Source organism: Schistocerca serialis, chromosome 4, assembly GCF_023864345.2.
Source record: "Schistocerca serialis cubense isolate TAMUIC-IGC-003099 chromosome 4, iqSchSeri2.2, whole genome shotgun sequence".
Classification (NCBI taxonomy): domain Eukaryota; kingdom Metazoa; phylum Arthropoda; class Insecta; order Orthoptera; family Acrididae; genus Schistocerca; species Schistocerca serialis.
In genome coordinates, this window is record NC_064641.1 from 130,585,204 (window position 1) to 130,609,548 (window position 24,345).

Sequence of the window (24,345 nt, forward strand, 5' to 3'; positions counted from 1 at the left end):
TCTTCAACCATCGTCACCTGAAGAGTTGTGTGAGTAGAATGTACACAAACGAAGAGAAGGTAGAAATTCTACTCATCTATGGGGAATGTAAGTTAGCAGAACAGTAACTGCAATACTGTTTTCTTATGTACAGGTACATTTAGTACAGCAGTTTAGAACTTTTAAATACTGTTGTGTAGAGTAGGCATACAGAAAAGGCTATCCTTCCTACAAACTGCATCGACATAACGTTTTCCGGCCGTTGTGACCGAGCGGTTCTAGGTGCTTCAGTCTGGAACCACGTGACCAGTACGGTCGCAGGTTCGAATCCTGCCTCGGGCATGGATGTGTGTGATGTCCTTAGTTTAATTAGGTTTAAGTAGTTCTAAGTTCCAGGGACTGATGACCTCAGCTGTTAAATCCCATAATGCTCAGAGCCATGTGAATCATTTTTTAACATAATGTTTCTTTTAGTGTTGTTGTTGTTGTTGAAGGTAGGTGAAATGCTATGCAGGCAGCGGAACTGTACAGAGAGCGATATCCTGACAAGGACTCACCTTCCCGACTGATGTTTCCTCGTTTTATTTCGACGCTTCAGGAAACGGGAAGTTTCAACCGACGACAACGCAATCGTCGTAGCACTCGCACAGACGAAGCTGCCCAAGTTACTGTTCTCGATTCCGTTGCTGTGAATCCACATGTGAGCACACGACAGCTTGAACGCGAGATTGGCATTCCTAAAACCATTGTACATCGTATTCGTACACGTCACCGGTTCCATCCTTACCATGTACACCTACATCAAGAATTGCATGCGAATGATTTCCAGAATCCACGTGAATCCACATGTGAGCACACGACAGCTTGAACACGAGATTGGCATTCCTAAAAGCATTGTACATCGTATTCTTACACGCCACCGGTTCCATCCTTACCATGTACACCTACATCAAGAATTGCATGCGAATGATTTCCAGAATCGTGTACAGTTCTGTCAGTGGGCACAGCAGCAGATCCTTGCCAACCAAATCTTCTTCTCCAGTGTTCTATTTACCAATGAACGTTCCTTCTCAAACAAAGGACAGGTAAATACAGGGAACAGGCATAACTGGTCCAGCGACAACCCACAATGGCCTAGACAGGTGGAACATCAGCGTCAATGGAGAGCTAAGGTCTGGTGTGGGATGCTTGGTACTACAAATATTGGCCCTTATTTCATCAATGGTAGTCTAAACGGCACAGCGGATGCCAACTTCCTCAGACGAATTCTTCGGTTGGTTTGTGGGGGTTAAAGGGACCAGACTGCGATGGTCATCGGTCCCCTAACCAATTCTTCCTCCTCTTCCGGATGAAGTGCCGCTAAGAACCAGAATGCTTATGTGGTATCGACGCCATGGATGTCCAGCACATAATGCCTTGTGTGCACGTCGTGTTCTGAACCGAAGGTATCCTACCAGATGGATTGGTCGAGGAGGAACAATTACTTGGCCTGCTAGGTCTCCTGATTTAAATCCCCTAGACATTTTTCTTTGGAAATGCATTAAAGGCGTTGTCTATCACGGTATTCCAACAACTCCAGAGGACATACAGGAACGTACCATGCTTGCTTGTAATTCTCTTCCGCAGGTAACATTGGAAGCAGTAAATAATTCTTTCATTCAACGAGTGCACCAGTGTATCAGTGCCCAGTGTCACCATTCTGAGCACCTTTGAATGTTCTCCTCCTGGGCAACGGTACAGGACAGTCAAAGTCAATTTTTTGTTCTGTTTTTACTTGGTTTTCATTTGTTTTCTGACAACCCCAGCAAGTGGACAAGTTTGTGATCCCGTGCTCAAAGTCAATGTTGTGTTATGTAATTAACAACGTTGTGTTTCAGTGAATGATACACTGTGGTACATTTTTGAATAGATCTTTAGGAGAGGAAATGAATTACCGAACAAAAAATACAGGGTGCCATTTAAAAAAGTCATACCGCTGTTCATATCTTTGTAAAAAACCTAACTACAACGAAGGCAATCATGTTGACTGATGTCCCCCTGACGGCTAAAGTAACATTTTCTTGAAACATTTTGTAATTTGCATGTGGACAAACAGTTACTCAGGGTGGTCATGATAAATAGGCAACCTGTGTAATCAGTCTGAAACCTCCCGCTGTCTCCAGCCGTCTTTCACGAGTACAATTTTCCCCTATTCTTAAACCAAGTGCCAGTGATGCTTAAACTACTCTCTGTGCAAAATTCTAACAGACCGCCTCCTCTTTCAACCTCTTCACCCATTCCTTGTTCACCTACTATTTTTCCTTCTCTTCCTTTTCCTACTATAGAATTCCAGTACACCACAACTAAATTTTCGTCTCCCTTACCTATCTGAATAATTTCTTTTGTCTCATTATAAATTTCTTCAATCTCTTCATCATCTGCGTAGCTAATTGGCATATAAACTTGTACTTCTGTGATTGGTATGGGTTTCGTGTCTATCTTGACTGCGATAATGCATTCACTACGCTGTCCATAGTAGTTTACGCGCTGTCTTGTTCTGTTATTCATTATTGACCAACTCATGCATTACCCCTATCTGATTTTGTATTTTTAACTCTGCATTCACGTTACCAGAAGTTCTCTTCTTCCTGTTACATAACTTCACTAATTTCCACTATACCTATCTTCAACCTATTCTTTTCTTATTTTCTGACGTAGCTGCCCGATTAAGGGGTCAAACATTCCACGCTCCGATCCATAGAACGCCAGTTTTGTTTCTCCCGATGACGACATCCTCCTGAAGAGTCTACGCCCAGAGATCCAAATGGGGGACTATTTTACCTCCATAATTTTTAACCACGAGGATGCAATCATCATTTAACCACACAGTGGAGTTTCATGCCCTCGGGAAAAATTACGGCTGTAGTTTCTCCTCGCTTTCAGCCGTTCGCAGTACCAACAGCGCAAGGCCGTTTGGGCTGATGTTACAAGGTCGGGTCAGTCACTCATCCAAACTGTTCCCCTGGAACTACTGAGAGGGCTGCTGCTCCTCTTCAGGAGACACACGTTTGTCTAACCTCTCAACAGATACCCATCCGTTGTGGTTACGCCTCCGGTATGGCTATCTGTATCACTGAGACATGTAAGCCACCCCATCAAAGGCAAGGCCCATGGTTCTTATTAAAGGAATGTTTATATAGATATCATCAACTAGAAGTGTTTCCTCTAAACTACTCAGTAACCAATTCTAGTAGGAATAACCGTCAATGCATCTTCTGGATTGTTATGTGCGTACACGTCTTAGTGAAGAGACCACCGTGTCTTACGAAGGAAAGAAGAAAAATCAAGTCAAATTGGAAGGTGTTAGAGACGCGCAGCAATAGACGAAGAGATATAAGGAAATCGGCCTTGAGCTATTCAGAGAATCCATGCTGTTACTTGCCGTTATGGAAACCTGATTCTGGATATTATTATGGGTGACTTGAATCTCCTTTCTTTCGAATTCAATTCCAGAGACACAATGACACCTCACTCAGATTCTCTTACAAAGTAATGACTGACATGATTCGAGGTAGTTCAAATAGATGCAGAATCTCTTGACTTCCTGAAAACATTTGACTGAGTACCGCACTTAACTCTTATTATCACAAGAATGATCATACGGTGTATCAAGCGAAATTTATGAAAGACCTTAGGATTTTGGGGTCCTGGATGGAGAGTTGTCGTCTACTGTAGTAGTAAATTCATATGCGCTCCAGGAACGTGTATTAATGGTTATGCTGTATATTACTGACACTGCAGACAAAACATAGTAATGTCAGACTTCTCACTGCTGATGTAGTTATCTGTAATGAACTACCATCTGAAATCTTATGAAGACCTGCCTGAATATTTTTTTCATAAGTCGTGCCAATTTGTCAACTGGCTTTAAATGCTCTGAAATGTAAAATTGTGCATTTCACAAACTGAAAAAATGTTACATTCTATATCAGTCAGTCACAGTTAGTATTCAAATACGTGTGTGTAACAATTTGTAGGGATATAAAATGGAATGATCATGTACGCTTAGTCGTAAGTAAGCAGGTGGCAGACTTCCATTCCTTGGTACGGATATTAGAAAAATATAATCAGTCTCCAAAAGAGTGTCCTTACGAATTACTCATGCGAGCCATCCTTGTATATTGCCTAAGTTTGTGGGACCCACACCAGATAGCACTGAAAATAGATATGGAACGTATACAAAGAAGAGTGGCACGAGGAGTCACTGGTTTGTTTGACCCATGGAAGAGCATCACGGAAAAACTAGAGAAACTGAACCGGCAGACTCGTCAAGGAACGCGCAAAGTACCCCTAAAGGCCTACTTATAAATCTTCGAAAACCATCTTTAAAGGAGGAATCTAGGAATATACTAGGACTTCCGCTTACACTCCTGTAGGGAGGCTAGATTATGCTGAATACAGCACGCACAGAAGAGCTGAAGAAATCATTCTTTCCGCGCTCCATACATGAATGGAACGGGAAAATTCCTAATAACTGGTATAATTTGTAGTACCCTCTGCAACACACATCACATCGGTTCGAAGTGTGTAGATGTAGGTGTAACAGTGTGACTGTAGATAATACCATCACAAGAAGGGGAGCAATCGAGAAACCTACCGGAGCGCAGTCATTCACAGACGTCTTCGAATGGAGTATTGCTCATCAGAAAAGGGAAGGGAGGATACGATAGTAGTACTAGAGGTAGCTACTCCGACATAACGTAAGCTAGCTTGTGGAACACAGATGTAGATATTATTTACAAATAAAAACCACGTCAAGACCACCTGAAACTGTGATTTCGACTCCGATGAAACATCTGCGCTACATTAGATTCCGATTTAGGTTCCTATAAAAGTAAGTCTGCCACACCCTTTGTTCCTACAGTCAGTGTGAGAATATCACATAAGTGGTCAATAGAGACGTCGTACGTTGCACGAAGCCCTAGCCGCAAACATTCCGAGAAAGTACATTCCAAACGAATCATTTTCTTCAGCATTGCATGTAATGTCCACCATAGTACAATATGAGAAATTCGGGATGTCAGTAGTCTTTCTTCCCTTGCAAAATCCGTGAATGCAACAGGAACGACGAAAAATGATTGTGATATCCTATACACCCTCCGCCACAAACCACTCTGAGTTGTGTGGTTGATCTGTTAATCTGTTATTCTGCGCAACGGATTAATCTGAGATGTACCCTTTACCCTGTGGCTCCTGCAAGATGCAATTTCCACCCCCACACTACTACAGAAGTCAGACAGACGCTCCCAACGTTCTAAAGAGAAATGCCTGAAAAACTTTCAGCAATAAATATCTTCAGGAGTCGTCCACTGTAAGGAAATGAAACAAAAATTCACAATATTTCTTACGTAACTAGTGGAATACTTGGGTACTGGAGTAGTGCTAGTTAGTGTAAGAAAAACATGAAACTAACGACAGTTATTATTTATTTTGCAACAATTCCGAGAATTCACAATGGCACTTTTAGTTATGAATTGAACAAATTATATCCTGGTTCTTTACGGAATGTGAAGTTACCTCTCAAGGATAGGATTCGCTAGTGAAATTTCTATACAGAGTATAAGATGCTTGTTGACTTGGCAGAATGGCTGAGAGGCGCGCCTACTCAACTTGAATAGTTATCCTTTAGAATGTTGCTAGGTACGGTCGAGGCTGTCGCGTGTGAAATGCAGTGAAGTGTACTGTTGTGGAGGAAATATGGGGCTCGCAATAGCTGTAGTGCACAATACCGTAAGCTGCGATGACTGCTGTCTGCGCCACTCGCTGCTGACAAATAAGATAACTCTCGTTCTATCTGGATTGACATTCGCCAATCAAACTCTCCCTATGCCTTGATGAAGTCAAGGATTCCTACTCGCCCCTAGTCTAACTATTGGCGTGGTACTCCAGTCAGATAACCAGTCCACCGTGATGCAACTCAAAATTCGCTCGCAGGCGTTTAACTATAACTCTGTCCGTTTACACCGCACAATAAGTGTGTTGGCCAACACAGTGAACAACGCTTAATCGCAAGGACTCAATATAGAGTAGCACTTCGATTCGCTCTCGACAGAGGTGCTCTCTCAGTGAAGTATTGAGGAGAGACTTCTTCCTTGCTCCAAGAGCGACAACAGAACAGCGCTTCTCCACGCCAGACGTGAAGGGGTATATCTTTCGGTCTCTTCCATTATTCCTTCAGCTCAAGGCGTCAGAAATATCGTCTGCCAATCAGAATTGCTCTTCTAAAACGGGCGAATGACGTTTCGTTTAATGCGACCAATCCGGAAACCTGTAACAATGGCGTTTGGCGTTTGCTGTCTCCCTGTGAAAATCTCTGAAACTGCGTGCTATGTGTATAGAATCCGTAGGCTGGCCGCTCCCACACAATGTAGCGGAATTTTCTTTTAAGGCGAACACAGGGTCGTTCCCCCCTTTCACTCGGCCCCACGCTGTCCGCTACACGGGCGATCACCGGCCGACATAGGCTGGGTCGTCCTCTGAAGGGACTGGCGTCCCGTTGTGCGGTTTCTCTCCCGAACTAAAAGCTTCTGTGGCCGTTGTGTCTGGAATGTATGTGTGTATGCCAGCCTCGAGTATTTCAACCACAGAGTGCTTATTTGTTAATTGCATATCGTTTACATGAATTCATACAACAATGACTTTATCTTATCGAGTTTGGGTTCGAATGAAGTGTCTTGATGTGCGGAATATGATTGTGAGAGCGGAATACGTAAGCAATGAAGGTCAGGAGACCACGACGTCTTACACCACGTTGCTTGTGAAATGCAGATTGAGATGGAAAATCTCATGTGGCCAAACTAATTCGACATCGGACGGAGTTATAAGGAAGGTGGGTCACAATTTTTATTTATGGGTGCTGCGAGATGGCGACAGAAATGGGAGCAGTCCTATTGTGGGCTGGAGAGGAGGTGGGTGGTATGTTGATCACTGTTCTAGCTGACACTGGCAAGCTGTCTCATTGATTTCAAATGCTTAGTATAGGTAATTATTTGAATATTTTGCTGTTGAATAATATCTCAGTCATTTTTGCGAGTCACAGACCAGCGTCCATAACCAACTGGCAGATGCGCTATGTATAATACGTGGAGCAATCTAGTAATATTGATGTGTGAGTTCCTGGAGCTCAGGGTGAGGCAACCATCACGCTAGGGCTAGAGTGACCGACCCTAAGAACGTCTCTCATGCTACAGAAGTCTCTCTGTAATCGTTTACATCTTACGGTTACTATGATTTCTAGGTCCGAGGTAGTTACGGACAGATAGAACTTTGTAGTACAATGACTTCATCTCTTCAACTACTTTTTATTTGCAAACCGGCAAACTCCACGTCGAATGACGTCCACAATCGGCGTGAACGAGCTAGACAACAGATTCGAGAAGAAATAATGGAAAAGACTATTCTTATTTTCCGTTAATATTTCAAAAATATTATTTTCCGGGGGAAAGAGAGCTCAGGGTTTAACGTATTATTGACGGTGAGAGCATTAGGTACAAAGCACAAGTACTGGATGGTGCAGAAAGTAGGCCATGACCGAAGCAGGGCAATCATCCTACACTTGCCCTGATATACTACGGGAAGCTATGGGAAACCTGCCCCTGGATGCCCTTATAAACTAAGGGAAGCTATGGCTAATCTTCATCTGGATATCCTGGTAGACACGGGGATGCTGCAGGAAACCAGCATAGGGATGTATGATAGAGTGAGGCAATGTATGGAAACTTATACGTGGACGCCTTGATAGGCTGAGGAAAGTTGTAGGAAACCAACTTCTTTTATGTACTGATAGACTCATGCAAGCTATGGAAACTTTCCTCTGGGCGCCTTCGTAGACTGGGGGACGCTATGAGAAGCCTACATCTGGATGTCCTTGTAGACTGGGGGAAGCTACAGGTAACCAACATCTGGATGACCTTATAGACTGAAGGAAGCTGTGGGATCCTACATCTAGATGTCCTCTGCAATATTTACCACAGGATGAGGTCCGTTACTATTACCGCTTTTTCTTATATTCAGGAGGACTGGCCACTCGAGATGTCTTTGTGTTTTGGGTGTTAATACTATCCAACGAAATACCCAATTTGCAGTGAGTATAGGAAAGAGACTAGGTTTCATGGAAGTTATATTTATGGAAGCTATTTTCAGTGACGTTTAGACAGACTGGCCACTTGAGGCGTCTTCGTGTTTTGGGTGTTAATACTACCCAACGGAATACCCAATTTGCTGGGAGTATAAGAGACAGATTGGGCTTCATGGAAGTAGGGCAAGCAGCTATAGAAGTATGTGCGCACTCAGACAGAGCGCCACATGTTTGCGTAAGCCTGATCTGAGGCATCGACAGTAATGTCGTCGTCCGCACCCGGCCCCTTGTGCGCCGACCGCAGCTACGCGAGAGACGTCACTTTTAATTCTTCCGCTAGCGTGCTGCAGATACCACTGGGGAGTGGCAAGTTCCCAAGTGGTTGCCTGAAAGCTACTGTGCTGCCTCAACAGCCATGCGTTTCATCAGCGAACGGCGGAACTTGAGAATGACGATTTTCTTATAAATTTCTATAACATATTCGCACTTCTGGCAATTAAGTTCCCTGTGACAAACAATTCTGCATTATAGCACCTGACGGTGCTCGCTAAAGCATGCCCAGAGCTTATAGTTACAGAGCAATGGCAACGATTACCAGTCCCCAGCTAACAAGAGCGTATCCAGCAAAAGAACGCTGAGCTCCCTGAGGTTCTCACAGACTAGATCGCTCTGGGTGGGGGGAAAGGGGGCAGCACATGTGACTTTATTCGAAACTGGTTGAGTAACGGGTGTTGCCCTGCTACATATTGATTCAAGTCTTCCGTTAGTTCTCCTCTTTCCCTCTCTTTCTGTCCATCTCCTCCAGCCCTTCTCTCTGTCCCATTCCTTCACCCACACTCTCTGCCTACCTCATCCACGCCACTCTTTCTGTCCATCTCCTCCTCTCCTCTCCTTATTCATCACCTCCTCTATCCTTCCTCTGTCCTCCCCCTCTCTCCTCTGTCTCTGTCCATTTCCTTCCCTTCCTTTTCTCTGTCCATTTCCTCCTCCCACTCTCTCTGTCAATCTCCTCCTCTCCCCTTTCTGTCCATCTCTTCCTCTCCATTCTTCGGTCCATCTTGTTCTCTCTCCTTTCTCTGCCCATCTCCCCCTCTCCCACCTCTCTTTCCATTTCCCCTTAACTCTATCCGTCTCCTCCTCTGCCCACATCCGTGTCCATCTCCTCTTTCCCCCTCTATGTCCACCCCCCTTCACTCTCTACGCTATCACTCCACCAAAGTAGGAGGCTGATGGTTCTTATCCCCACAGCATTTCTTTCCGGATTGGAACTTATATGTGTACCAAATTTGACTGAAATCGTTCCAAGGATTCAGGATGAGCTTTTCACCCCTGGCTTTGCTCCCATCATATACATGCACATATCAAATATATTTCACACATATTTACAATATTTCACTCGTATTTTCACTCATATTTCATCTGTATCTTAGCGAGTAGTTTCATTTGCACGCTGCTCAGTGTTTATGACGTCGTATCTCCAGATGTGTGTGTCGTACAACGATATAACTTTGCGGGTACATCGAGTGCTATATTTTTCTACTGCCTGCGAAATGTGTTGTGAACAGTTAGTAGTAAGAGAAATAATAAATTAAAACGTCATGCATGATGTGGCCATTTTTACTCATCTCATTGTTTCTGACGTCGTATCACCTGAACTATTTGTCGTACAACGATATATTTTTGTAGGTGCATTAAGCAACTAATGTGGGTACTGTCTGCGAAATTTGTTGCGAACATAATTTGTAGTAAGGAAGTAATAAATTAAAACTTCATGTTTTGTTGAGGAAATTGGCTGAGGAGATTGGTTGGAATCGGCCCAGCGGTTCATGTATACATATGTAAGTATGCATATCCATTTTTGTAATATGTATAGATACCACGGACACAGTGAGAATTACTCCTAGGAAGCTCTGGGAAACGAAAACGTCGAAGCCCTTATAGGCCGAGGGAAGCTATGGAAAGCCTATATCTGAGTAAGAAGTGATGCTAAAAGGAGAAATTCTTGTTATTTTTGTTTTATCGCCTTCCAATACTTAAACCATAAAGTTGCCTCTACCACTCAGTCGCAGCTCTACAAGTAATATGATGGTTATTTTTTTTTTTTTACGACTGTAATCAAACGTTGATTGGAGCAGATGCGTTTCGCTATTTTTAAAGGATCTTCAGTGGTCACTGTAACAATTGTAGTTTTGCTTACAAATGTGTTTAGAAAGATTATAAACAGTAGTCATGTTGAAATTTATTTGGGTAGTAAAGGTAGTATACGTCAGTAATACAATTAAAACGATAACCTTATTACCTCATAGAGACACTGTTCCCGAACATAGGTGTTCCCATTATTCTGAGAGATGGTTGTTGTACAGATTTAAGAGGTGTTTCACAGTCTTTGCTTCAAACGTCTATGACTGGTGGATCACGTATCGGAAAAATTCTTGTTATAGATAAAATGTTGGCCGACACTTCCTGCGACAATAAGCGTCTTTATATATATATATATATATATATATATATACGCCGGCCCTGGGGCGACGAGATTTCGACGAACTGCTGTGTTTACTACCCGGGTGTGCTGCATCTGCATACTACTGTCCCCGTAAATTTATTGTGTGATTTACGCACAGAAAACCTTGATAATGACTGTATGTGAGCAGAAAAAGAAATTTAAGAAGCCAATCAGGATTTCGTTGTGACATGTTTCACGCAGACAAGATGACCGGGTTATACGCAAAACACATTACGTACACGTGGCGCCGAATGCCTAATTAGGCCCAGCTGCCACTCAGAGGCATAATCAATACTAGAAGACGCCTAGTGTCGCCAGTAAACTTCTGCACGTACTTTGTATCAAACAAAAGTTGTTCCCCATGATGTGATCTATCAGTCCTCAATGATCGATGGAAAGACTTTGAAACATCCCGTATAAGCGTCATTAAACTTTAGATTCCACATATATTATAAAAAATGGATGTACATATACGTATGTGTATGAATGTATTTATGTTTCACATGTCCTCCTAAATCACTGGACCGACTTCAGCCAAACTGGTACACATATCAGTCACTGTGTGGAAATCATCGCTGTGGTGGTAAGGACCACCTTTCTATCAAGGTGATGGAGCGGGGGTGAAAAGGCAGTGTAACCCACAAAGCGTTGACATCTGTAATTTAGTCTTCCAGTATTTGAGAATGAGAACACTTAGAAACTTGCAACAAAATTGACACATAATTTCAAACCTTTATGAAACCTTTTCTCGCTGACCACCACCACAAAATAATAAAAGGAACGAAGTTTATCGCTTACTAAATTTTTGCTGCTCACGCCAGCGTAGCTTAGTTTGATGTGCGGAAAGTGTTTCATAGTATTCTTATTCACATTAATTCAGTCATAGTAGCGGGGACGAAGATCTGAGCCTCTAACATACTGTAATCGCAAAATTCTTTTTATCTCTATTGTTGTATGTGAATCGTGTATGTTTGTGTGAACTCTTCCCATGCGTGCCGAAGATTTCATTTATCACCGCAATGTACCACAGCACTCAATATAATAATAAATGAGGTAATGCAATACATAGCAGGCAACGACAGATCATAATTTAGAATTATTTTGTGAATTTTTAATATGATGTGTTATTTTAATAAACTGTTTTAAACTGTGATGACTGTTTCTCAGACAAACCCGTCCGCTTTTGTAAGATTATTTTTAATACATCCCACCTGGCGTTTCTCAAGCACAAAAGGCAGCCCTTATATTAAGTATACCTTGCCTGATTATCTTATTCTTTTTTTTGAGACTTTAGTTCCTGCTTGATCTGAATTATTTCAAAAATGGTTCAAATGGCTCTGAGCACTATGCGACGTAACTTCTGAGGTCAACAGTCGCCTACAACTTAGAACTAATTAAACCTAACCAACCTAAGGACATCACACACATCCATGCCCGAGGCAGGATTCGAACCTGCGACTGTAGCGGTCACGCGGTTCCAGACTGAAGCGCCTAGAACCGCACGGCCACACCTGCCGGCTGGATTATTTCATTTAACGGTTGTACTTAAATTTTTCCCGTATGCTCATTCTATATATTCACTTGGATCTTTTTATTAATATTAACAAGTTAGTTATGCTTATCAATTCAGTGATTAATTCAGTTCTTATATTAAATTTTTCAGATTTAATTAAAGCTTACCATTCACCCATTAACAACCATTTACATGCAGTAAAACTGCCATATGGAGCGTAAGGTTTTAATTTATTACCCCTTTACTACAAACTATAATAGCAACAAGTCTCATAGATAATATTCACATATACCACTAAATGTTCTAGAAAAATAATATTATTGTACGACACATAGTACATTAGATATGACGTCATAAACACTGAGAAGTGTGAAAGCTGCCTCATCATGCACGATGTTTTAATTTAGTACTTTTATACTACTAAGCCTATTCACAACACATTCGCAAAGAGAAGACACATATACATCACTGTATGTATCTTCAAAATTATATGATTGCGCAGCACATTGTTCAGGATATATGACGTCATAAAGATTGAGCTGTGTGAAAATGAAGCTGCAGGGTGAAATTCGCCAGAGATGCAGGTGAAATATGTGTGCAGATGCATGTTAAATATGTTACATGTACTTAACATGTACGTGCACAGGCAAAGCCACAGGTAAAAAGGTGATCCTAAACCACTGAAGTGATTTCAATCGAATTTTGCATACATATTAGTTACAGTCTGGAAAGAAATACTGTGGTTGCAAGAACCACCAGCCTCCTGTTAGGGTGAGTGTGATGACGTGGATAGAGAAGGACATAAAGAGATGGGGAAGTAGGAAATGGACACAGATAGGGGAGGATGAGATGGAAAGAGAGAATGGGAGGAGGAGATAGACAGAGGTGGGTGGAGGAGATGGACAAAGAGAGGAAGGAGGGGGAGATAGGCAGAGAGAGGAGGAAGGAAGAGTTGGACAGATGTGGTAGGGGACCGACAGAGAGAGGGGGAAGAAGAGATGGCCAGAGAGAGGGCGGTGGAGGAGATGGAAAGAGAGGGGATGAAGGAGGAGATGGACAGAGAGGAGGAAGGAGGATAAGTAATAGAAGACTGGAATAAATACGTAGCTGGGCAACGCCAGGTTTTCAGCTAGTAAAAAATATACATCTACATCTGCATCTAAGTGAATACTCTGCAAATCACATTAATTGCCCATCAGAGGGTTCATCAAACCACCTTCACAATTCTCTATTATTCCAATCTCATACAGCGCGCGGAAAGAACGAACAACAATATCTTTCCGTAAGAGCTCTGATTTCCCTTGTTTTATCATGTTGATCGCTTCTCCCTATGTAGGTCGGCGTCAACAAAATATTTTCGCATTCGGGGGAGAAAGTTCGTGATTGGAATTTCGTGAGAAGATTCCTCCGCAACGAAAAAGACCTTTGTTTTAATGAAGTCCATCCCAAATCCTGTATCATTTCAGTAACACTCTCTCCCATATTTCGCTGTAATCCAAATCGTGTTGCCCTTCTTTGAACTTTTTCGATGTATTCTGTCAGCCCTATCTGGTAAGGATCCCACATGGCGCAGCAGTATTCTGAAAGAGGACAAACAAGCGTAGTGTAGGCAGTCTCCTTAGTAGATCTGTTACATTTTCTGTGTGTCCTGTCAATAAAACGCTGTCTTTGGTTAGCCTTCCCCCACAACATTTTCTACGTATTCCTTCCAATTTAAGTTGTTCGCAATTGTAATTCCTAGGTATTTAGTTGAATTCACGGCCCTTAGATTTGACTCATTTATCGTGTAACCGAAGTTTAACGGATTACTTTTAGCACTCGTGTGGATGACCTCGCACTTTTCGTTATTTATGGTCAGTTACCAATTACAGATATCTTTTCTAAATCGTTTTGCGATTTGATATGATCTTCCGAAGACTTTACAAGTCGTTAAGCAACAGCGTCATCTGAAAGCAACCTAAGCTGGCTGCTCAGATTGTCTCCCAAATCGTTTATATACGAGGTGCATTATATACGAGGTGCATTCAAGTTCTAAGGCCTCCGATTTTTTTTCTCCACACTGGAAAGAGATAGAAACATGCGCATTGTTTTAAAATGAGACCGCGTTCATTGTCAATACGTCCCAGAGATGGCAGCACTGTACGGTGTAACCTCCCCACAAAAATTTAAATGAAATGACAATACTTAATAGAAATGGACATTGCGCCAAGTGCAACCTCCCTAGCAAAATTTTAATGACAGAAATAATAAATGAATGGGAGCCAAACGTAACCTCCCTAGCAATTAAATTTTAATGGCAATAAAAGTGAGAATCGCGATCTGACTCAAATATAAATTCTTCACACAAAAAAAATTAAAGTCTACTCAGTGATAAGAAAATCTCAGTGATAATGATAATTCAACTAAACCGAAATATCGGTCTTTGGCCCTGTGCAAAAATCAAAATTAAATTCTTACCTCATTGTAACAGCTAGTCAAATTTCTGCTCTTATTCTTGCGCACGGCTTGGAGGAACTGCATTGCAAATAATAATATTCTCTTTTTTTTTTTATTATTTAACTGAAAACTGAAACTTTTCTTTAAGGGAAGTGGAACGAAATAGTTACTTCAATTAAATAAAATTTTTATGTAAAATTGCTTTTGAAATCAAAATTATTATTGGGGGCACTTGTTGAAAATTAATTACAATAAATAAACTTTACATTATCCGATGATTATCTTAAGTAACAGTATACCTCATTCAGCATCTTGACCAGTGTTGCCGACAGACTACATCACACAACCGCACTGGGCTGCTACCACTGACCGACGACTCTGCATGACGACTACTAGTCGCAACGGCTACTGACAGAGAACTGCCACTCGCGTACTGCTCTACATGACGGCTACTAGTGAACTGCTCGCAACACTCGCGCGGTCAAGCGCATACTAACTACGATAATAGGCTCTCTGGTCAAAGATTTTAACGTGCCTCACCATCGCTGCTATGTTACATACGTGTTTCATAACCCTCCACTGGGGGGGCAAAAATTTGGCAGCGATGGTGAGTCATTTGGACTTGCCATCGCAAGAAATTTTTACAATTTACAGAATATTTAAATTTAGTACATAAATTATATGTTGTGCACACGCACCGAGTACAAAATATATCAGACAAAGACAAAATGTGAGTACAAAACATAGTAGTAAATCAGAAAACTGTATATACAAATTATTTGACAGATAACAGAGTGCACACGCACTGAAAAAAAAAATCATACACACTGAAGTATTGAATATACAGAATGAGTACAAATCATCTTGAAAAATGAGAAAAGTGCACAGGCACTGAAGTTCAGTAGAAAACATATTAACACCTAACATAAGTGCACATGCACTGTAGTTCAGAACATATCCTCAAAATAAAAAATGTATATACAATATAAAAGACAAGAGTGTACATATACTGTACTTCAGCACAAATCGAAAAATGTCTTTAGCATTTTCGCAATAAATAAACATAATAGCAAAAAATCATATCGACAAGTGAAATAACTGTACTCGCACTGGAGTTCAGCGAATCGAAAAAAAATGTATAACCCATGAACATAAATAATGTTAGCAAAAAAATGATCTTCACTATGTGACAAGAATTAGGATAGGAAAGGGAAGGATTGCATCATGGTTGTAGCACTTTAGATTGCACACAGCTGTTCTGAAAGTCCATATCTTCCCACAGAAGTATAACACCAAGTGACACAATTTGAAGTTCTTTTCCCATCATAATTTATCAGTGTAGCCAAGACACTGAACTGTCGTAGTAATGTTCCATGTTCTCATTTTGACAGTACACTAGGTACACCAAACAGTGGGACCATAATAACGTCTTCATCGCTCACGGTGGTGGACAGCATGTCGTGTCAACACCACGCTCTTACAAGGCACACCAACGTAGAATTAGTGCAAAACCAAAGATAGTGCTCCATGATCACTAGGATAGACAGGACAAATGGACATTGCAGTAATTCAGGGTAGTTAGCTCATAAGGTGAAGGACATTAAGTTACATAATATTGACAGTTACAGTAGTAGTTTGCGGCATTCATAGCCCAGTTATTGAACATTTCTGTACCATGTATGTAGTATTACAGAAAAATGTTCATTAATTGTTTTACATAGAATCAGTAGCCTTCTTTTCCTAGTTACAAAGCATTATGAAATAATCGCATTCTTTTCCATTTACAAAGTATGGCATAGTTAATTAATCATTTGTCATTCCAGTACAGTAAGAATCATTAGCCTTCTCCAAATTACAAAGCATTTTGAAACAATCACATTCTTTTCCAGTTAAAAATCATTAGCCGTCTTCTAATTACGAAGCATTAATTATTTATCATTTCAATATAGTAAGAATCATTGGCTTCTCCTAATTACAAAGCATTATGAAACAATCGCATTCTATTCCAGTTACAAAGTATGGCATAGTTAATTAATCATTTGTCATTCCAATAGTAATAATCATTAGCTTTTCCTAATTACAAAGCATTATGAAACAATCGCATTCTGATCCAGTTACAAAGTATGGCATAGTTAATTAATCATTTGTCATTCCAATAGTAATAATCATTAGCTTTTCCTAATTACAAAGCATTATGAAACAATCGCATTCTTTTCCAGTTACAAAGTATGGCATAGTTAATTAATCATTTGTCATTCCAATAGTAATAATCATTAGCTTTTCCTAATTACAAAGCATTATGAAACAATCGCATTCTTTTCCAGTTACAAAGTATGGCATAGTTAATTAATCATTTGTCATTCCAATAGTAATAATCATTAGCTTTTCCTAATTACAAAGCATTATGAAACAATCACATTCTTTTCCAGTTACAAAGTATGGCATAGTTAATTAATCATTTGTCATTTCAATATAGTAAGAATCATTAGCCTTCTCCTAATTACAAAGCATTATTAAACAATCGCATTCTTTTCCAGTTACAAAGTATGGCATAGTTAATTAATCATTTGTCATTCCAATAGTAATAATCATTAGCTTTTCCTAATTACAAAGCATTATGAAACAATCGCATTCTTTTCCAGTTACAAAGTATGGCATAGTTAATTAATCATTTGTCATTTCAATATAGTAAGAATCATTAGCTTTTTCCTAATTACAAAGCATTATTAAACAGTCACATTCTTTTCCAGTTACAAAGTATCAACATTGAAAACAAGAGCTAATTAATGGCATAATGAATAACATAATTCGTTGAGTGATATTAATTATTGGCACTCAGTGGCCAGCAAGTATTGAATAGAATAAAACATTGTTCCTCATTCAGTATTATTCAGATCATTAAGAAGTCATTATTAAAAATCAGTTAATTATAGTCATAGCATTAATAATCATGGCCATTATAAGTAGTCTCATTACAATAAACAGTGGCAGTCCTTAGCCAGTTACAAAGCATTATTTTATATATGTATATTTTTTTTGTATCATTAAGAAGTCATTACTGAAGTGACTTACTATTCAGAGCTAATCAGTATTACTCAGAACTTTCTCAAACTGGTATCACGACTTGGGACTGGTAATGCATTTTTTGTTAGCAATGCATTGCGTTGGGATCGATAATTAATTGCTGAGGCATAACACTATTTGCTTTTGACCTATTGCTGCAAATGAGGATAGGTAACGTCATTCGTCATGAGTCAGCTGTAGCAAGGTTATGTAACAAAGCAGTATATGTGATCACATTTATAAGTGATAGACACAAATGGGTAAAAAAAATAAAAATGCAAGTACTAGAACAGGTATAATAGGTAATAGGTTGAGTAAGTATCATGACAAGCATCTCCTGGAAAAAATACAAAATGGATTATTGACCTGAAAGAAGAAACGCACACTATGCTGAAAAGTAGTGAACTTCGAATTAACAGGTAGTGAAATGTGTATAAAAATGTGTTCCATAGCTGTCCTTTCCAAAACTTTCCGTCATCCTACTATGCAATATAACACCTGCTGTCAAAACAAACTGCAACAAATACTTAAATAACTACATAGCCTAAATATAACTTCAACATTATCCTCATCTGTAAAGAAAACTTCATTATCCATATCATCATAACTTCATTGTTATCATTACCTGTAAAGAAAAACTTCATTATTCATAATACCATATCCTTCATCATTATTCATCAGTCTTCATTATCATCTGCAAAAAATCACTTCATTGCTCATTATACAACTATTCCTTATCTCTAGCATATTTCATCACTAAAACTAAGATGTGTAGTTCTGTCTGACAGCCTGCATCAATCACCTTGTATTCTGAAAGAAAAAATTAGTTAAGACTGCTATTCTACAATGAGTATAGTATATTCTCGTTAATGTTTGTTAATCCTGATCCATTTACTCTTCCTCATAAAGTTATTGCATCTTCTTTCGTTTATTCCGTAGGTGAAATTCCCATTTCTGTTGAATTTATTTCTTACACGCATCATTTATTTCTGAAATTGATGAACAAAGATTAATGTCCTGCATTTAAATCATATACCCACTAAATAATGACTGGTTTATGGTAACATAATTAACCATACAGCATAACATGACAGAAAACGTAATATGTCAAAGACATTGACAGTGTTCAGATGCAAAATGTACAGAGAATATCACAATGCAGCAGCAAAAAATGTAAAACAGTCACGATGTTGAGATGTCATAAGGCAAAAAATGTCAAAGTCGACTGGTGTGTGTTATATCTTAACTATTTCACAGTGCATACAAACAAAACTTGAAAACAATCATACACACAAAAAAAATGGAAAATGTGCACAGTCTGATGTGTAACGACAAGAAAAGCGACCTGCTAACCTTACCTTGCCGGGCACTTGCCAAGAAAAAATACGATAATCATCAGTAATTAGTCATGTGAATATAATTGCATAAGTAAATGGCATCATAGTGTGTTGAATCATAAAGTGTCTTCACTCAATAAACGGTTTAATGTTTGAGATATGGTGATTGCCTTTCGATTTTCTGGTTCTCAAAGTTTCGACGTGTACAACATTGGGGTGAGGGATGCTGCGAATCCGATATGGACCTGCGTATAGAAGTTCAAATTTGCTGCACTTACCTTTTAATTTGCTGGATAAATAGTGTGTACGTACTAATATTTTCTGTCCAATGTGAAAGTCGCGGCGTCTACAAACCTGTTTTTGCTGTCTTCTCCGGCGCTCTGCGGCACGTTTGATGTTACTCAGCGCAATGTCAATTATTTCGTGGTGTCTTAGTCGACGACATTTAGGGAAGTTTACTAATTCTTTAATTTTGTTTGGTGGTTCAACGTTTTTCAGTATAACAGAAGGAGATAGCATAGTGGATTCATTTGGAATGGAATTAATTACGTCTTGGAATGAGAGTATGTGTGTATCCCAATCAATATGTCTTTTGTGGCAGTATATTCGGCACAGCTTACCAATTTCTTTCATTAATCTTTCACAGGGGTTCGAAGAAGCATGGTACTTGGATATATAAATCGGAGAAATGTTTCTGGCTCGTAACATGCGTGTCCATACGCTACTACGAAATTGTGATCCATTGTCAGAAATTACTTTCATCACATGCCCTACATGAAATAGAAAATGTTTTACAAATGCTTTCGAAACAGTTTTAGCAGTAGCTTTGCGTAATGGAGTGAAAGTAACAAATTTTGAAGTGAGCTCAACAGCGACAAAGATGTAGCAAAAACCTCTGTTAGTTCTGGGAATTGGACCAAAAATATCTACTGCGGCCATATGTCTTAATTTAACAGGTATAATGGGACATAAAGGAGGAATATGTGAAGTGGTGTCTGATTTAGCTTTCTAGCAAATTTTACAAGACGCTAATACTCGTCGTATACGTTTCTCCATGTTGGTAAAATAACAGTTCTGTCTCAGTATAAGAAAACATTTTCTTGCTCCGTAATGTGCGTAACTTAAATGAGTGTACCAGATTAATTTGTTGACCAATTCGTCAGGAATGCATAATAACCAATTGTTGCTGTCAGGATGAGAGCGGCGAAACAGAATGTCATTGCGTACAGTGTAGTGGTTCCTAATCGTAACATTTTTCTTATCTTGCCAAAGGTGTTTAATTTCTTTCCACACATTGTCTTTATTTTGCTCTTGTGCTATGTCCTGTAATGACGATGAAATAAAGTTTTCAAATGCAACTTGCTGAATGTACATGACACTGAAATTTGTTTTGCAGAAGTTGGTTGCTACGTCTTGCTGATTGTTGCTCAGAGAACGCGATAGTGTGTCTGCTATAACATTTTGTGTGCCGGGAATGTGAACTATTGTAAAATTAAATTCCTGTAAATAAAGTTTCCATCTACTTAATCTGTCATGAGTAAATTTAGCCGAAAGTAAAAATTGTATCGCCCTGTGGTCTGTGTAGACGGTGGTATGTCTGCCGTAAAGAAAGTGCCGAAATCTCGTAAAAGCCCATACAACACATAATGTTTCCAATTCTGTAACAGAATAATTTCGTTCAGCAGGTGACAGAATGCGACTTGCAAACGCGATGTTTTTAATTACTGTAGAACCATCTTCTTCAATTTCCTGGAAAATGTGTACGCCTAAAGCGGTGTTAGAACTGTCAGTGGCAATGGAAAAATTTCTAGTAAGATCTGGGTGCGATAAAAGTGGTGCATTCAACAGAGCATGTTTCAAATAACATTCTCGTGAGCAAAATTCTGCGTGTCAAAAGTAATGTTTGCGTTACTGTAATATGCACTCTGTGCTGTATCTGGTTAAATTCTATCGTACGTGTTATTATTTACGGGAGGATGCTGTGGCATTTCGACTATTTTGAACTGCTCTGCTATTTCTTAATGACGTGTTGCGCTATGGATGACACCTATTGTCTGTTCCATTCATGATTATTTGTTGTTGCTGATGTTGTTGCTGCTCATAAGATCGACTGTTATTAAATGTACGCTGAAAATTGTGCTCATCATTTTTTTTTTTTTTTTTTACGTCTGTCATGATAGTAATTTCTATACGGCGCATTGCGATAGGAATTGAAATGGTGTGTTGTCTGTACGTAGTTATTTCTTTGCTGCCATGCGTTACTATTTGTTGGAGCTGGGACTATACGTGCACGCGGCGAAACATTAAAGTTTGGTTGACCTTGTAGACTGCACTGTTGGTTAGGTATGCTAAGCGGCTGACTTTCATGCTATTGTGGTGAAAAACATCTATTGTTACAAAAATATGGTTCCGATTGCTCAAAATTTTACACATACTGATGATTACGATTTTATCTGTTATTAAAGTTACGGCGGTAGTTGTCATTACGGGAGTGCCTGCTGAAAATTGTCACATTCGGTAAAAGATTTGTCATATCGGGTTTTCAGTACAATGTTTCTTAATTCTAGATAGAGCAATAGTTAAAGAGCAGTTTTGATAGATATAAAGGATAGTAGAAGAAAAGGCAGCAGTGCAGAAAACTAAAGATGAAACAGCACTACTACAGCTCGGGGCCCTATGCTCGCTACGGCACATATTCATTAAAGCGTAATGAATCCCCTGAGGTCAATTACGCACTGCAAATAAATTTTGGCTTTTGCGTTACAGGCAATTGCGGTATAAATTCAAAAGCAAATAGTTGTATCCAAGTTAATTCTAATTTCTGCATTATAGGCAATGCTGTTGTAAATACAATAGCAAATTGTCGCCTCTGGTTCAAAGCTAGTTTCTGCATTACAGGTAATAGCGGTGAATGTACAAAGATAAATTGTCGTATACAGTGTAAAGCGTGTACCTGTGCGCTGTCATTATTAAATTCCTTACATTTTCTTACAAATGCAAACTGCTTATTATCAACGTTCTCGTCACTGAATTTGAAAACACGTTCGGGTTTGTGTGTGAATCTGTTTGTCTGTGTCGTTTCGTACTTCAAGTTGCGTAGCTTTTCATATTTTAAGTCGCGTAGCTTTTCGGATTTTAATTCGCGTAGTCTCTGTAAATTGTTCACATTATATACGCTGCGTGAGTCAGACAAATGTTCGCAAAGTGGCGGATTCTGTGACGTATTGGTGACTGAAATAGTTTTCAACTCTGTTACTGTAATACTTTCGTCAATTTGGTTGATCTGTCGTGCAAATTTCTCGTCAACTGCCGTATTCGGAGTGTGTGAAACTTCCACTGACTCTAAATTAACCTCGTCGCGTATCTGTACTGCGTTTTTAGGGCATTGTTCAGTGACTGCATTAACTTCGTGTATCTGTGTTTCGTTCGCTGAACATTGTTCAGTGACTGCATTAATCTTGTCTTTATGTGATTCTATTGTGCTTACACGTGTATTATTTAATTCTTGTGCAACAGTGCCAACTTTTTCATTACTGTTATTAGCACAAGTCTTAGTATCCTCACGTAATTGTTCTTTACTGTCCTGACATTGTACGGTAACAGCTGTAATCTGCTCACTAACTAGTTTGTTCTGTTCTTTATGATCGTCTTGTTTTTCGTTTGTGAGTTTGAAACTTTTATCAATTATTTCGCTAAGTTGTTTGAAATGGTTGTCCAATATTTCAATCAATCGTTTCTTATCTTCCCTAAGATGTTTGAAATCTTCACTCTGTTTTTCATTCATTTGTCGTAAAAATGCCATAACTTGATCCCACCCAAAAGTAGCTGTTGCATTCTCAGTACTGTGTGGTGGTATATGTGCAATTGTCACGTTTTGTGCGACCATTTGGTCATTCTGCATTTTAGAAAAAGGTTTGCCAGTCAAATGTACACTATCAGTCATTGTTTCGGAATTAAATAAATCCGTCCTACTTTGTGTGATCTGTTCATTTTCATTAGACAAATTTGTCTGTTCGTCACGTGAATTTAGTAAATCGGTTGTGTTAAGCAGGGCAGCGCTCATTACAATAGTGCGCCCCGCGTCATCAATTGTCGTTAAATCAACTCAAGACACAATCGAGTTCGTTTGTTCATCATTAAGGTCTACATCATTACTAATTGTTGGAACGCACTGATTGTCAGTGAACGCAGGATTGTCATCATTACACTGCGTGTCACAATTACTATCGGTCACGTTGTTTAAGTCGGTAATTTCGTTCATAATACCTCGCGAAACACTATTCACAGTCTTTCGCGGCATTTTTACAGTAGTCACAATTGTTCAAAAACAGAAATAAGCACAATGCAAAAGCAACACACAAATACAACAGAGCAACGAATTGCCGTTGACCTGTAGAAAGAAAGTCACAAGTTAATAAAAGCGTTGTGCCAAATCCTAATTATATCTAAGCAAATAAGAGCAGATATCTGACTGTTGTTCAAAAGACTCTCAACGAAATACGATCCTGGACTGGGTGTCGCCAAGTGTAACCTCCCCACAAAAATTTAAATGAAATGACAATACTTAATAGAAATGGACATTGCGCCAAGTGCAACCTCCCTAGCAAAATTTTAATGACAGAAATAATAAATGAATGGGAGCCAAACGTAACCTCCCTAGCAATTAAATTTTAATGACAATAAAAGTGAGAATCGCGATCTGACTCAAATATAAATTCTTCACACAAAAAAAATTAAAGTCTACTCAGTGATAAGAAAATCTCAGTGATAATGATAATTCAACTAAACCGAAATATCGGTCTTTGGCCCTGTGCAAAAATCAAAATTAAATTCTTACCTCATTGTAACAGCTAGTCAAATTTCTGCTCTTATTTTTGCGCACGGCTTGGAGGAACTGCATTGCAAATAATAATATTCTCTTTTTTTTATTATTTAACTGAAAACTGAAACTTTTCTTTAAGGGAAGTGGAACGAAATAGTTACTTCAATTAAATAAAATTTTTATGTAAAATTGCTTTTGAAATCAAAATTATTATTGGGGGCACTTGTTGAAAATTAATTACAATAAATAAACTTTACATTATCCGATGATTATCTTAAGTAACAGTATACCTCATTCAGCATCTTGACCAGTGTTGCCGACAGACTACATCACACAACCGCACTGGGCTGCTACCACTGACCGACGACTCTGCATGACGACTACTAGTCGCAACGACTACTGACAGAGAACTGCAACTTGCGTACTACTCTACATGACGGCTACTAGCGAACTGCTCGCAACATTCGCGCGGGCAAGCGCATACTAACTACGATAATAGGCTCTCTGGTCAAAGATTTTAACGTGCCTCACCATCGCTGCTATGTTACATACGTGTTTTAACGGCAGATGGAATTT